The sequence below is a fragment of the Heteronotia binoei genome, chromosome 3, assembly GCF_032191835.1.
Source record: "Heteronotia binoei isolate CCM8104 ecotype False Entrance Well chromosome 3, APGP_CSIRO_Hbin_v1, whole genome shotgun sequence".
NCBI classification, from domain to species: Eukaryota; Metazoa; Chordata; class Lepidosauria; order Squamata; family Gekkonidae; genus Heteronotia; species Heteronotia binoei.
The window spans coordinates 116,948,839-116,962,714 of record NC_083225.1 but is presented as its reverse complement, the minus strand read 5'-3'; the positions used below and the strand labels follow the sequence as shown (position 1 = coordinate 116,962,714).

Genomic DNA, 13,876 nt, shown 5'->3' with positions numbered 1-13,876 from the left:
ATAACACAGGAGCTACAGAGCAAAACCTGTTTCCTCCTTGGGGAGGAAAGGGGGGCTAGGAGGAATAGCTTGCTTTGCCAGGCTCTCTCAATTGCAAAGTGGAGCTACTGAGCCAAGCCTCTCTTCCTTCTACTGGCTGAGGCTCATCCTCAAGGAATGGAAAAAAAGAGCCAGAGCTTCCTTTGGCCAGTTCCCTTGATCCCATGGGAGAAATACAAAGAAAGCATCTTTAAGATCAATGAGCGCTAATGTTTTAAGCATGTTTTAAGTTTTTAAATATATATATATATATATATATATATATATATATATATATATATATATATATATATATATATATATATATATGGATGAACATTGCAAGGTTCTTCCCCAACCCTCATCTACTCAAATTGGCAATGGCTCCCCAGGGTAATATCCCCACCCCTTTGGCTGTGGGTTCCCAGGTTAGAGTACTTATAAGGCCATCAGTTCTTAGGCCCATACACAGAGTCAGGCTGGCTCAAAGCATCAACCCTTTACCAGTGGTCTGTGGATGATTAAGTAATCCAAAAGAAATCCATGCAACAGTCACTTCCAGATTAGACTGCTGTAACTCTATGCCTGATCTGGAAGCTCCAACTGATCCAGAATGTGGTGGCACAAGTCCAGACGGTAACATTACAGATGGCATATATACAACCTGTGCTGTGCTAGCTGCACTGGCTCCCAATAGTATACTGAATCAAGTTCAAGATTTTGGTAATAACCTACAAGGCCTGGAGCAGTCCGGGACCGACATATATTCCTGAAAGGGCAGTATGCACACAGGATAACAGCTAGCAGTCTGCCTGTCTTCAACGAGGGTCAGAGCCTTTTCAGTCCTCGCCCCAACCTGGTGAAGCTCTCCAGCAAACTCCATCAGGGTCCTGTGGGATCTTATGCAATTCCGCAGGTCCTGTAAGGCAGAGATGTTCCACCCAGCTTTTGATTGAAGACAGTAACAGTAAGTTTCCATCTCAAGCTGGCACTCTCTCCTGTTCTTCTGCTTTGTGCTCGCTTGCCCTCTCCCCAGCCAGCCCGCAAAGTAGCTGGCAATCTGTAATTGGAATAAGTAACAATATTCGCCCTCTGCGCCTAAAATGTATCTTAACTGGTTTTTAACCATCCACTACCCCTGATCACCTGTCCAAGGAGTTAGGAGCTGTGGTTGGATGGTTACAGCAGAGACAACTGAAGTTAAATCCAGCTAAGGCGGAGGTCCTCTGCCTGAGTTGAGGGGGGGGGGGGGGGGATCGTGCATCCAGCTCCCAGCCTTTGACAGTGCTGTTTTGGTGCCGGCCCAACAGGTGAAGAGCTTGGGAGTTATTCTGGATGCCTCCTTTTCGATGGATGCCCAGGTCATGACGGTTGTGAGGTCTGCCTTTTTCTATCTACGCAACTAGCACCATATCTATTCCCCCCCAAGACTTAGCTACAGCAATCCATGCAATGGTCACTTCCAGGCTGGACTACTGTAACTCGCTCTATGCTGGCTTGCCCTTGAGGCTGATCTGAAAACTGCAGTGGATGCAGAGTGTGGCAGCTCACCTGCTGACTGCATCACCAGTACAGGTGAGCATACAGCCGGAACTCTGCAGTCTGCACTGGCTGTCTATAGAGTACCGGGTCTATAGAGTACTCAGTTTTGACTTTTAAAGCCTTGTACAGCCTGGGACTAACTTACCTGCGGGACCGTCTCTCCCCATATATGCCCTGGAGTTCACTTCGTTCGGCCTCCCAAGATCTTTTGACCCGGCCCAAAAGATGCCCATCTTGCCTCTACCAGGGTCAGGGCTTTTTCGGTCCTGGTCCCGACCTGGTGGAATCAGTTTCCTATGGAGATCCGGCCCTGCCTGGCTTGTTAGCCTTTCGTAGGGCCTGTAAAACGGAGCTGTTCCATCAGGCTTTTGGATGAGACAGCGGGCATCCATTTGTTAGATCGGTTGACCTCCCCTGCTGTACCATCATGTCATATCTTCATCAATGCCGAAAAAATTATGCTACTAATATAGCATTGCTATTTCATCATTATTCTGCCTGCTGTTACTGACGGGGGGCCAGTGGGTTATGTAACATGGTGTGTAGAGTGCTGATTAGTTTCTGAGCTTAATGCTGTAACTGATTTTATTATGATTTTAGCTGTTTTAATTGTTTGTTTTATTATCATATATTTGATGTACTCCGTTTTGAGCCCCCATGGGGGAAGGGGCAGAATATAATAATAATACTGTAACTGGTTTGTTTTAATGAGCCCTGAAGCTGGGATTAGGCATTTCACAATTTTAATATAATAAATAAATAATAAATAAATAAAATGGTATAATTTTGCAATGCAAGGTGAACTGTAGGAAAGATGGAGTGGGCACTGAAGAAGGAGGATGTTCTCTCAAGTCAAAACTGTCAAGTCATAGCAACCCCTTCTACGAGGCATTCCAGGCATGTGATGAATGGAGGTAATGTGTCAATGTAGCTGCTTCAGGGTAGCAACCCTAGTCTTCCTTGGTGGTCTCCTACCAACACTGACCATGGCCAGCCTTGCTTAGTCCTGTCAAGCTCAGGTCAAACTGTGCTAACCAGGCTGCTGTGAGCATGCAGGGAGGACAAAAATGAGGGTAGGTGGGGGAGAGGAGGGAGAAATGAAAGAAAAATGTAGCAAAAGGGGGAAGATGGGTGTTAGACTGGAGGAAAGGAAGGAAAAGGGGAGAAGTTGCTCGGGCCTGCAATAGGAGGAGTATAAAAGGAAGGAATAAAACAAGGCCAGAAGAAAAAATAGTGGATGAGGGTGGCAATAAGAGAACAGTAGGTGGGAGGGAAGGAAGGAAACAAGGAAAGAGGAGCTGTATTGCTACACAAAGGAGGAGCAGCAGAGAATGAGGAGGAGGAAGAGAGGAAGTTTGAATTTATACCCCACCCTCAGAGTCTCAGAGGGGCTTACTTACAATCTCCCTCCCCTTCCCCCTCCACACAGCAGACACTCTGTGAGAAAAGTAGGACTGAGAGAACTCTTTCAAAAACTGCTCCTGAGAGAAACTGTGACTGACCAAAGATCACACCAGCAGTTGCATGTGGAGGAGTGCAGAATCAAATCAGGTTCTCTCAGATTAAGAGTCTGCACACCTAACCACTTTACCAAACTGGCTCTCAGAGGAGAAACAAGAGATGGATGAGATCTTACTCATTAGTCCTCACTGGTCCCTTGCTTGTATACTCTCTACTTTACGGTGTACAACATAAAATGAATTATGTTACAAATTATTATTGTACCACTGTTACATATATTTCAACTCTAAGTATTTTAAAAATAGCTGTTTCCAAAAACGCAGTTTTTAGCTTTCTAATTATTTCGATTATAGATTTGTCTTTTCTGCATCAATTCAAGATATTCTAAGAGGCTAGCAGTGCAATTCTAAGTAAATGTACATCTTTCTAAATCAGTTGAAGTCAGTGGCCTTAAAAAGATAACTATTTAGGACTGCACAGTGGAAGAAATAAAATATAAACAATGAGGGAGTATCCTGTCCTTCTCAAAGTCTTAGTGCTAAAATTGCTTTGCCTTTACAGCAAATAAATTCCATCAAGACGTACATTCCTATAATCAGGTACAGTCACACAAAGGCAAACAGAACAACATTTCAGTAGCACTTTCAAGATAACAAAATTTAATTCAAGGTGTAAGCTTTAGTGTGCACACAAACTTCTTCAGATACAAAGAAATGGAAGTTACTAGTCCACACATATATGTAGAGGGTAAGCAGTAAATTAGCATATAACATAATGAAGATCTTTAACAGATTCAAGAACCAAACAGGAATGAAAAGCTTAATTTATATGGTTACCACTTGTCTGGGTTTAATTCGGGGGGGGGGGGGGGGCATAAGAAGGAAAGTAATATGTCAAAATTGAAAACTGATGGGCACATGTAGCCTTAATTATGGAATGCTGAAAGTAATTAAATGAGACCCTGTCATTATGCAAAGGCAAATCGTTTTCACTGTTCTTGTGGTTTTCAATCCAGAACATTGCTATAAATAAAACTAATATTCTTGCTTTCGTAGCTCTTTTACCTCCATTTATATAGCAGTGTGTTCAAAGAGTTGTACATATTTACTGTGGCAAATTTACAGCAACCTTGTTGATAGATCAAGATGGGTAGCTGTGTTTGTCTGAAGCAGTAAAAGAGTATGAGTCCAGTAGTGCCTTAAAGATTAACAAAATTTGTGGTAGGGTATAAATGGAAAGTTGAGTGATTATTGATAACGACGTTCAAGAAAATGAATCCACCAGAACTGAACCAAGACCTAGGTTTCCTGTTTCATTATCAATGCTTATTTCTCCACATCTACTACCTCTCTGCATACTACACCTTCTATTGTTATTTGCCTGCTAATGTAATTCAGCATCTGAAATCACTCCACTTTCCAATATATAGGACAGATGGACTCACATTCTAGCTGTATCTGAAGAAGGGAGCAGTGATTCATAAAAGCTCATACCCTACCACAAATTTTGTTAGTCTTTAAGGCACTATTGGACTCTTACTCTTTTCTATAGCAAACCTGCCAGGTAGGTCAACATTATTCTCATGTTACAGAGCTTACTGGGCTAAAAGACAGCAACCTGCTAAATAGTGAATTAATATTGGAGGTAAACTAGCAATTTCCTCCTGTTATAGGAGCTTTAATATCCCCACACTTTAGAGTAAATCCCCATGTGATCAAAGCTAATAGGGTTCAATTTGTAAGAAATAAAATTGTGAAAAGAGGCTTATTTCTCCTTTCTTAAGCACACAATTATACTGAAAGAGAGGGGTTTTCAAACAATAATGATTGGCAAAGAATCACTAATTTATTTTTGCTGAGGAACCCCTTCATGTTACAAAGGATTATAAAAAGTGTATTGGCTTGGCCTACTAGGTTTCACCATTGCACCATATAAACTGAAATTGGGTCCTAGGACATAAACAATCTCCAGTGGATGAATACTGCAATGGAAGATCAATAAAGGAGATCCTATCTTCCAGGAATATTTGTTTGCCATTATAGATTATTTCATAGAAAACCCCTTGATAAGCATGTCAGGTTTCCCAAGAACACCACTCAGAAACCATCATCAATATAGAACCAGTGTTATAAGGCGAGCCATATGGCTAGAAATTCGTAAGAAACATCTGCATATAGGATTACTCTTTTATACCAAGTCAATCCTTCTTCTATTTCTCACAACCATAAAGGTCTGTATCCCACCCTGAATCTTTATTACGTCGGTCTGTTAAGTACACCAACTCAAAAAAGAAACAAAGAATAATTTTTGGTATGTATTATTGAAAAAACACACACATTACTTTGTTGTCCAGTGATTTGGAAGCTGTTTTTGGAAGCAGAAAAGCAACAGAGAAATTATAAATAAATGAATTTTAAAAACACCCCTTACAGACCCTAGCTATCCCAAATGACATACTCTAGGTACTCTCAGCTCTCCCATTGAAAAACTGAACATTTCTAAATGATATAATGGGGTTCATACTCTGAATTTTAATTTTTTGGAACTAAAATAGTTATAGTAAACTTAGGGTTAGTTCACTTGTTACATTTTCCATTCAAAGGTTCTAATATTTCCCATCCTTTGTGTATTATGCGATAGCAGATAAGACAGCAACCTGCATGTATAAGACATTTATTTTATTTTTAATTTATAACCCACCTTTTAACTGAATGGGGCCTTCAAACAGAGAGAAAACTCACAGGAGTAAACAAGTGCCTACAAAAGGCCATACATGAAACAGATCGTCAACTTAATGGTTAAATTCAGAATCTGCTCAGAATTTTATTGCAAGATATTTTTCTTTCAGTTTCTTACAGTTAGCCTTTGTATATTACCCATGCATATGTGCTTCTTTCTCAAAACTATAGGCTCAGGAATTTGACAAAGCGAAGCAATTTTTTAAATATTACACAGCTCTTCAATTTAAGCATTTGTACCATGCAAACAAACCCAGTAAACGCACATTGTTTTGCCACCTTTAAAAAAATAATGTTCAGTACTCTTACACTAGAAACCTTTTTTTCTTAACCGTTATGAAGTGTGATAGAAACTCATGGTCCAACAAACTTCAAATGGAGATTCATTTTCTACTTTGTTACTGTAAGAAGTTTATCCCATTTACTTATGTTGAATTGGTGTTCCTTTGATAATGAACTCTGTAAATTTGTGTGGATGACAATATATTCTACCATGACTCAGTCAAATTCTAATTGAATAAAACATCCCAGAATTACTGCGTTTGATGCACGAAGTGCATTTTTAAAAAAGTTATCTTGTCAAATGCAAAACACTTCCTCATCAATTGCATGGCTTTATAACACGAAACCTGTATGAAAATATTGCATGGCTTTATAACACGAAACCTGTATGTCAACCTCACAGTATGTTTAATTAAAAAAAATTAATCCCAGCAAACTCATGGTCATTTAAATTTTAAAAATTAAGAGGTGTTTCTGTGCGTGTTGACCTAGCCAAAGTCCAACAGCTCTTTCTGTAGGGTTATTATTATTCCAGAGTTTACATGGAGGACACATATATTGTACACTACTTAATATGAGAAAGTTATTTCACAATCTAGAGTGCAACACGGCTACCCACTCGGATCTAGAGTACAACAGAATATGGTGGGGGCCTGAAATGCAGTGCCTTCGCTAAAAAGGAAAGGTAAAATGCTTCGTGGCAGTATAACATGGAACAAAAATTATGAAAAAGCACCTTTTATGGACGATGGGGTGTTTGTATCTGACACACTATAAGAGGTGGAGAAAAAAATCCGAAGTCTCTGCTGCCTGCGTGTGCGTGTGTTCGAGGATGTAGAGGAAGTGAATAAATAACAGGAGGTGAGCAGACAGCAACGAGGCATGGCCTTGTCTAGTGCGGTTGTGCAGGCAATTAAGAGGAGCTGCTAGCTTAAAAAGGAGACTTTGGAGCAAAGAGGCGGGGGGGGGGCGAGAGATCTGATTCTTTAAACGCAGGTCAGGATTCTTCATATCATACCCTTCCAGATCCTGTAAAGACGCCGCTGATATAACTGCAGTTGCTGCATACTGACTTTGAAGCTTCACTAAAAATCAGGCGGGGGGGGGGGGGCTGGGCATTTCTTTCAGAAACGGGGCTTGCAAGGAATACCAAAATGAGGGCCGGAGAGAAAGGGCAAAGGAGAACCTACAAACTTCCCACGTCCTTCCTAGTCCAGAATAACCAGTCAAACTTTATTTATTTCAAAAGCTTGGGGAGGAGAGACCGGCTGCCACCGGAAATAATCCCTTGCCGCTGAGTCCCACGTAACCCGCCGTATTGTTCCCTTGTTGCTCCATCCCTCTCTCTCTCCAGTCGCTCCCTGGTTCTGTCAGGCTGCCAGAGCAGCGCTTCTTTCTGTACGGTGCCCAAGCAGCAGCAGCCGCGGCCATTTCCCATTCCGCTCCACCTCCTCCGGGCTCTCCCACCCGAACCCGGGCGAAAAACCCCAGCCATGGCCCCTCGCACTCACCTCAGCAGCCCCAGAGGTCCCCGGCGGCGGTTTCAGCGCTAGCCGCCGCTCGTTCCCTAGAAGCGGCAGTTCCGTCGGCGGCTCTCTCGATGAGTCCCTCCGTCTGTCCGTTGGTCCCTAGAGGGAGGCTCCAAGCGCACGCGCCTCCCCAGGCCACCCCTGATAAGCGGGCGAGAAGTCCGGCAATTAGTTCTCGTGCGGAGAGCTTCCAGCGAGCAGGACGGCTTGACGGGAATGGGCGGGGGGGGGAGGGGAACGAGGAAAAGGCGAAGCTCCGATCTGTCTGTCTGTGAAGCAACTCGTAAAGCCACCGCCTCGAACATCAACATGCACACATTCACGCATATACACACACACAGCGCGCTGTCCTCGTCCTCTCCGGAGTGCCTCTGCGTCTGTGCCACTGCTTTCTTTCTCCCTGGTTCGGGGCTCTGCTGCAATGCCTGTGAGGCTGACTTTCAAAGCCTCACCCGCAGCCGGTGATCCTCCCTCCCTCCCTCCCTCTTTTCCACCCTGTCAGGCCCTCCCTCCTTCTCCTTGCCATTCATCGGCTTAGCCAAGTTCTTCTGGGTTAACCTCTTTCTCTCCCTTCCCTTCACTCCGTGGCTGGCACAGGGAGGGAGATGTGCTATGGAAACGGGGGAAATATGTTCCATGCAGCGCCAGGGAGTATTCCTGGAATAATCTATTCATCTAGGAAGGGACAGAGAGAGGCTTAAATAAAGTTGATATATTAATTGAAAAGCAGTATATAGGAACCAGCAGGAGGCTGGTTACTGGGCTCCCCCCTCCCCTCAAATACATTGTATACAATATTTAGAATTTAATATTCCAAGCAACTGTAAATTTATGGAGGGGGGGGGGTTAAAGATTTTCAATTCCTGTTCAGGAGACTGCAAAACCCAAAATAAAAGCTTGAACATCTTGCATTGTATTAGTCGAATTGGAATAACTATGACTAAAGTCCATCTCTTCTGACCTGTTTTACTACAGCAGTCATAATCAGTAGCACAGAATAGAATTTCTGCTTCATTCACAGGTGGAGGGTGATGAAGGAGATCAGACTCAAGTCCACAAGCGGGAATGCATTTTCACCATCCTAATTGTCAAACACATTGGTATCAGTAGTACATGGCCTGTGTGTGGCTTAAAAGACAGACTTTAAGTGTTCCCTGACTAACAGTGAAGGGAAGGAGATAAAGTCACCAGATTAGGGTTGCCAAGTCCAATTCAAGAAATATCTGGGGACTTTGGGGGTGGGGCCAGGAGACATTGGGGGCGGAGCCAGGAGCACGGGTGTGACAAGCAGAATTGAACTCCAAGGGAGTTCTGGCCATCACATTTAAAGGGACAGCACACCTTTTAAAATGCCTTCCTTCCATAGAAAATAATGAAGGATAGGGGCACCTTCTTTTGGGGCTCGTAGAATTGGATCCCCTGGTCCAATCCTTTTGAAACTTGGGGGGTATTTTGGGAAGAGGTACTAGATGCTATACTGAAAATTTGGCACCTCTACCTCAAAAAACAGCCCCCCCAGAGCCCCCGATACCCGCGGATCAATTCCCCATCATTCCTTATGGGAATTGTTCATGGAGGTGCATAATGGCTGTGGGGGTGGGGCTTCCCCCGCCGGCCAGCTGGCTGGGGGAAGGGGGAAGCCTGTAAAACTGGGGGATCCCCCGCTGGGACCCGGGGATTGGGAAGCCTACACCAGATACTGTCTTCTGCCCTCTTCCTTGCCTGTGGAAGCTATTGCTATGCAGAGCCAGGAAGAGACGTTTGAAGGAATGCAGAAGTGAGTAACTCAATAGAGTAATCCAGTAAGTAACTCAGTAGAGTAACTCAGAAGATCAAGGGAAAAACCTTCACACCATTTCAAGTCAGGCAGTCATGTTTGGAGAGGGATGGGAAGTAGATGTGAATTTGGAAGTTTCTCTATTTGACACCTAGACAGATTGGGAAGCGGTGATCTTCAGTTCCATAACCACTTCCTATTCCTCCAAGAAGTAGGAGAGACAAAGTCTAGTAAAATTATATTTCTTTTGAGAACTTTCAAAAGAGGACATAAACATATTTCTGTCTAAATTTATACCATGAAATTATGAGGTTGCAATCCAGAGGTGCACGCAGCAATGTATGTCACAGGTTTCCTGTTAATTTCGCTTCCAGCACTTCCTGCTCCTGCTAAAGTTCAGTCAAACTCCCTCAAGATTTCCACAAAAAGGAAACTGGCAAAATAGCTTACAGTGTGAGGAGCATCAGTCACTCAAATCACTGAGATCCAGTTCTAGCATAGAGCACCAGTTGGTTCTTGTTATCTGTTTATGCAACTGTAGTCTGGATTATGGGTTAATTGGAGATAAAGCATGATATATGGAGAATCTTGCCTTGGGGTAGAAGATTGATCTTGATGGCGATCTGCTCCCAGTCCTTTGATTTCACAAAAACAAGGCAGACAGCATCATTATTTGAAATTACAGAGTCCATGTTTAGGTTAACATAGCCAATCATGATGTCTTGGCTATGCCAAACGTATCACTAAAATTGTAATATCAATCTCCCTTGCAGTAGACAAGTTGCACCTTTAAGACCAACTAAGTTTTATTCAGAATGTAGCTTTTGTATGCTCTAAGCAGACTTCGTGTGCTCTATCTCAGATGTGTCGAATTCATTTGTTTTGAGGGCCAGATCTGACATAAACGAGACCTTGAGGGTTCAAGCCATGTTGGGCCAGGCTATGTGTGTATCTATTTAAGATTAGGTAGCAGACAAATATAAAGATATATATATATTTAAAAAACTTAAAACATGCTTTAAACATTAGCACTGATTGGTCGTAAGGGTGCTTTCTTTGTATTTCTCCCATGGGATCCAGGGAACTGGGCAAAGGAAGTTCTGGCTCTTTCCTTCCTTCCCCAGGGACTGTGGGGGGGGGAGCCTCAGTCAATAGAAGGAAGAGAGGTTTGGCTCAGTAGCTCTGCTGTGTGATTGAGAGAGTCTGGCAAAGCAAGCTATTCCTCCCCCCCTTTCCCCCCAAGGAAGGAGCCTCAGCCAATGGAGAAAATAGAGGTTTTGCTCTGTAGCTCCTGTGCAGCTGAGCAAGCCTGGCAAAGCAAGCTGTTATGCAGAAGGAAGCAAGAGAGAGGAAGAAGGAAGCAGATGACAGCAAGTTGCTCGGGGGCCTGATTCAGCCCCTGAACTGCATGTTTGACACCCCTGCTCTAAGCTTACATTCTGAATAAAACTTAGTTGGTCTTAAAGGTGCACTTGTCTACTGCTTTGTTCTATTGCTTCAGACCAACACGGCTGCCCACTTGGATCAATCTCCCTTGCAGTTTAGCAGTTGCTAGTACACAGGCCTCGGATTCAGTGGGAGCTTACAAGAGCGCAGCTTCTGAACCTTTCTGAGAGTTCCACCTCCTTGTCCATTTAGGGTTGCCAAGTCCAATTAAAGAAAAATCTGGGGACTTTGGGGGCAGAGCCAGGAGACTTTGGGGGTGGAGCCAGGAACAAGGATGTGACAAGCATAATTGAACTCCAAGGGAGTTCTGGCCATCACATTTAAAGGGACAGCTCACCTTTTTAAATGCCTTTCTTCCATAGGAAATAATTAAGGATAGGGGCACCATCTTTTGGGGCTCATAGAATTGGACCCTCTGGTCCAATCGTTTTGAAACTTGGGGGGTATTTTGGGGAGAGGCACTAGATGCTATACCAAAAATTTGGTGCCTCTACCTCAAAAAATAGCCCCCCCAGAGCCCCCAATACCCACGGATCAATTCCCTATTATTCCCTATGGGAATTGTTCTCCATAGGGAATAATAGAGTGCCTAGTAGACATTTCCCTCCCCCCCACACACGCTTTCTAAAGGGGGGAGGGCCTCCATACCAGGGAATCCCCCCTCCCTGCCCCCTCCCTCTCTCACACACACAAATACTTACTGGGTCTTCTTCCCTCTGCCTGCTTTGAAAACGAAAGCAAAGAAAGGGAGGGGCCGTTCTCCGAAGCCCTTCCTGTTTCCTCCTTCCTGCCCAGCCTTAAAGGGGCAGACATTTACAAACTGCTCAGGATCTCTTCACCAACATGAACCCTACAGGTATGTTCTCCCCCCCTCCACCCCCCCTCTTCCTGATTTCTGGAGACCGGGGGATGAAGTTGCGAACCCAGAAGTCTCCCGCCAAAGCGGGGGGGGGGGGGGAGCCTATGTCCATTAAATAGTATGTGCAGCTGCATAACAATCCCTGGATGAGCTCCACCACCTATTTTTCTACAAAATGACCCCTGCTAGTACATATTTTCAAACATCGCATTCACTGAACCATTGAATGCAGCTTTTGAATAATCTGACTTCTTATTAGTAATAATGGCTATAAAAATGCAAAATCATTTAGGGTTAAGAGCTAACCCATGAAGTCCCCTCCCCTTTGTCAATCATATGAAATGCTGAAACCAGAAGTATGTTGGGGTGGGAGGGGAACCTGTGATACCATATTTAAACACTATTGCCTGTTTGCACCAGGCCTCAGATTCAGCAAGAGCTCATAGGAGTGTAGCTCCTCAACCTTTCTGACGGCCCCCTCCTCCTCCTCCTCCTCCTCACCTACCTTGTCCATTGAATAGTAGGTAAAGCTGCATAACAATCCACGAATTAGGAGAGCAGGCAGCCAATCAGTCACCAGGAGCTTTGCCATGCCCCCAACAGCCCTCATTAACCCCTGGAAAAGCCCACACCACCCTTTCTCCACTTCTTATGTGATTTTGGGAGGCGGGTGGCTTACTGGCCTTTTGACCAGGGGAGGGCAGCCCAAGAGAGCCCCAGGTGAGCGAGGTATGCTTGGGCTGGCTGGATCTCTAGCCAGCCCAAGCAGGGCTCACTTGCCCAGGGCTCTCTCTTTTTGCATCGGGTTGCTTTTTGCTGTTGGGGGTGGTGGCATAAGCTAATGAGTTATGCTAATGAGCTCCACCACTTATTTTTGCTATAAAATGATCCCTGTTTTGCATTGTGCAAAGCTAGAAGGCAGAAGAATACTTTATAAGAATCTCAATCACCCCCCAAGCAATGTTCCCTCTAAACTGAGTTAGTGTGAGCTAGCTCACAGATTTTTAGCCTCCAGCTCAAACAGTTTTGTCTTAGTTCAGGAGGGATGCCCCCAGAGCACAATAATTTATGCAGTAGCTCACAACTTTAATGCCAGTAGCTCACAAAGTAGAATTTTTGCTCACAACACTCTGCAGCTTAGAGGGAACCAGGACTTTTTTTGAGCAGGAACACACAGGAAAGCAGTTCCGGCTGGCTTGGCATCAGGGGTATGACCTAACATGCAAATGAGTTCCTGCTGGGCTTTTTCTACCAAAAAACCCCTGGAGGGAACATTGCCCCCAAGTAAATTTGTGATGGCTTTGTTCAGATTTTCTCAGACCATAAAGCCATAAATAGCTTTCTAAAAATGCAGTAGCTGGATTGAAACCATATAAAACCACACGTGCGCTTTAAGAAAGTAGAGGAAAGGGAACGAGAATATAAGGCAGACATGAACAATATTCATGACAGAATCAGCTTAGGATTTCCATACTATTGTTATATTTAATAGGTTGGGAAAAGCAACTGGTTCAGGAATTTCTATGTTAATTGTCAAACAGAAACAAAGGTTTTGTATAATATAGTCTAATTTGATGTATTGTGTTAAAACATCATATAAACGCATAATATAAAATGAAACAAGTAGCAGATATACTACTTCAGGGTCATCAGAAAGCGGGGTGGGGGGAAATGTCTGCTGGGCACTCCATTATTCCCTATGGAGACTGATTCCCATGGGGTATAATGGAAAATTGATCCGTGTGTATCTGGGGTTCTGGGGGGGCTGTTTTTTTGAAGCAGGGGCACCAAATTTTCAGAATAGCATCTGGTGCCTCTCCTCAAAAAATCTCCCAAGTTTCAAAAAGTTTGGACTGGGGGGGGGGGTTCAATTTTATGAGCCCCCAAAGAAGGTGCCCCTATCCTTTATTATTCCAAATGGAGGGAAGGTATTTAAAAGGAGCATGGTCCCGTTAAATGTGGTGGCCAGAACTTCCTTTGGAGTTCAATTGTGCTTGTCACAACATTGCTCCCAGCCCTACCCCCAAAGTCTCCTGGCTCCACCCCCAAAGTCTCCAGATATTTCTTGAGTTGGACCTGGCAACCCTACAAAGACTGGTATTTTAAATCAACATATTGGCATGAAAATTACAGAATGTGCAAATTAGGAAGAGATACAAATTATGTTCATTACATGTAAAAACTGGCAAACCATTTAGATTGCATTTACATCTGCAGTACTGAT

The 13,876-nt window shown here is 43.8% G+C and overlaps 1 protein-coding gene across 2 annotated transcripts in view; it reads right to left on the bottom strand.

The window, feature by feature from the left end:
• NRIP1 (nuclear receptor interacting protein 1) overlaps window positions 1-8,022 on the bottom strand; it is a 135,446-nt gene extending 127,424 nt beyond the window's left edge. Inside the window, exon 1 of one of the 2 annotated variants that reach the window (XM_060234403.1) lies at window positions 7,553-8,022. The gene's annotated coding sequence lies outside the window, so the exon portion shown is untranslated. Of the gene's footprint in view, window positions 1-753; window positions 938-7,552 lie in introns of those variants that run through there. The other variant, XM_060234404.1, reaches the window with a different exon arrangement.
• Between the last annotated feature and the right edge of the window lie 5,854 nt (window positions 8,023-13,876).